Below are 2,759 nucleotides of genomic sequence, written 5' to 3' on the forward strand. Positions count from 1 at the left end.
TTAAAGTCGGTTGTATTTTTTGCTCAAAATTACTTGTTATTATTCAGATACAGTTTCGCTACTATTGAGAGATTTCTCGACACACTTGTTCACATTACTGTTATTTATTATTTTTCTTATTAGTCGTTTATATGTTTAGGACTTACTGTGGGTGCTTTAAGATTCATTTTGTAAATATGTATGTACATATAAAAAACAATTGCGATATTTTATTTTATTTTAAATTATGAATTTTATTCGTGCAATTTTTTATGTTTAATAGTTTTGAGATTTTTTGGTTCTGTTGTATTCTTTTATTGCATATCTTTAACTCTTTTACTTTAAGTTATAATGTTGAAGATAAGCCTTCTGCCTTTGTCAAGCACTTTAGCTAGGTACGAGAAATTTAGCATATGCACGTAAGAGCATAGGGTAGGTATAGGGCTGTGCTGCCGCGATTCTCCAACATCTTGTCAAAGGAGAAAATATATTGGTGGCGGAATCCATCGTAGTCCGATTTTTCATAAAATCTACAAAAAAGCGATCACTGAATCTGAACTGCTATGAACGTGTGTATTCAAAGCAAGCACTGCGTTCGTAGCTACTCGAATTTAATTGCATTTTCATAGATTTCACGGAAAATCGGAATACGATGGATTCTATGACAGCCTTGATTAGTTCGTGCCAATATAGTAACTCAGTTACCAGCTTTCAGTTGCTAGTTGCCATCGGTAATACCATTTCAGCCACTGGCCAACCCACTGAAGTTCGGTTGTCCTCCGTAATCGACCCATAAAATCGGAATCGAATATGCATGCACGTTCTGCAGAACGATAAATATTTTGTAAATGTGTGCTCTGTCCGCTAACGAATTCCAGCCATGTGTGAAATGTCGTATGTGAAGCCTCCGTCTAACTTAACGATTGTCAAAGGCACGCCAGAAGACGTTTCATCATATGTTTTCGACCATCGTCTTCTTCGAGTAAGTTCATCGATTCCAAAAACTTTACAACCTCTATGTGCCAGCATCCCTTAGTGTTTTTGCCAATGACATGGCACTATTGCACTGTTAATAACCAAATTTAGCCGCAGTTGCATTCACACGTGATATAATAGCTATTGTCGTCATGTGGGAATCCCCAGGAGATGGCGTTTGTTCAGCTATCGAAATCATTACACCGACGGCGGTGGGCAGTACTGCTGGAACATATTTACCACAGCGGTGGTTGTGGCGTTTTGTTCTGCAACAATAGCCTGCAATGATGACATGTCATATAATGTCGATGAACAAAGATATAAAATTGAAAATGACTAACCTTATTCCCGGCCGATTGGGAGACCACCCTTGGTCACGACCAGAACGCATTTACCAAGAGGAAAAACCGCAGGGATTGCAGTAGTTCTTGCGATCACCGTTGATGATGCTGTGCTTGTAATTAATAGTCTGAAAAGGCAGAAAATTGCATTAATCAAATGTTAAGCACATCAAATAAATAAATTTCAATAATTTGTTTACCATTTTACAAACCGAATTACCAAGAAATAGAAACTCACCGCTTTGCGATACAGAAATAATAACCAACAGGGGTGCATTTTCTTGGTAAGCAACAGAAGCGCTCAGAGCAATCTGATCCACAATATTATTTTCTGAAAAATAAGACTTGAAAAGAGTTTTTAAACATGATTATCACATTATCTAATTAGCGCACACTATCGAGTTTATTTCTAGTAGAATATAATTGTATTATCTCAGACTTTTTTTCAATGTTTTCTAATATTCGTTCTTTTGGAATGCAAAAGCAACCATGCGCTCAATTTCTTGTGGGGAAATTTGGCCCCCATAAAGGACTTTCACCACGAAACAGCTACAAAAACAAAAACCTTTTCTACTGGTATACTGTGGTTTGAACCCAGGTGCTGCGGAGTGGAAGCGCGCACTGCTTACCACTACACCACAGCGGCCGACAGTTAACTTTGCTTTAGTAATATTGTTTTATCTTATAATTTTTAGTTTCGAGCTCTTTTATTGAATTCAATTGAATTTTTAATTTATGAGTTAGGGTTTGCTAGCTTCTTTTGTATTTTCTTGTGTAAGAATAAGTCTTTTGTTCACCCGCGCCGGTATCAGTTACATCGATACATGCTATTTCGAGAGCATTTGCGACATTTAATGAGATCAAACTGAAAGGGAGAGTGAAGCAGGTGGCATAAGTACCCTCCAAAGTGGCCCACTACACCACCTGTTCCGTTGTTTTGCTCTCCTTTACAGTGCATGTACACATGTATGTTTGTTCTTTTCTCCACACTTTTCAGGTAGTCTGGATGCTGGCGCTAGCATCGTTGGACATACGTACATACACCTACTGGTAAGTGAGAAGTCACAATTCAGCTAGTCATATAAACATACATCTACGTACATATCGATATTAGGAAGGGTCGTTAGCAAAAAAAAGGGAAGATTATTCTTTTGGAACGTGCGTTTGTGCGTATGTGCGTATGTGCACACATATTGAATGTACATACAAAAATACATTTGCTAAACATATATGTAAATGCACATTTAGATACAAAAAAAAATAGGAAAGCTTGAAAAAAAAGAAAAGGCAAGAATAATAGAAGTAGGAAGGGCGGAATAATAGTATACAATAGAATACAAAAGAAGAATAGAGGTTCGCAAATAAGGCAGTTGTAAAGCAGTAGCTATTAGAATTAAAGCACATAGGGTAATTAGTTAAAAATAATAATAATAATAAAGATCTGAAATTGTTTGTTGGTAGAAG

The 2,759-nt window shown here is 36.8% G+C and overlaps 1 long non-coding RNA gene across 1 annotated transcript; it reads right to left on the reverse strand.

The window, feature by feature from the left end:
• Positions 1-254: 254 nt before the first annotated feature.
• Positions 255-1,510, reverse strand: LOC118750086. Its single transcript, XR_004994349.1, has 3 exons — positions 1,496-1,510; positions 1,296-1,423; positions 255-1,233 (listed from the first exon to the last, which is right to left on the reverse strand). It is a non-coding gene; the product is annotated as an uncharacterized LOC118750086 (long non-coding RNA).
• Between the last annotated feature and the right edge of the window lie 1,249 nt (positions 1,511-2,759).

The sequence above is a fragment of the Rhagoletis pomonella genome, unplaced genomic scaffold, assembly GCF_013731165.1.
Source record: "Rhagoletis pomonella isolate Grant_MI unplaced genomic scaffold, Rhpom_1.0 Rhpom_scaffold_00135, whole genome shotgun sequence".
In the NCBI taxonomy this organism is placed as follows: Eukaryota; Metazoa; Arthropoda; class Insecta; order Diptera; family Tephritidae; genus Rhagoletis; species Rhagoletis pomonella.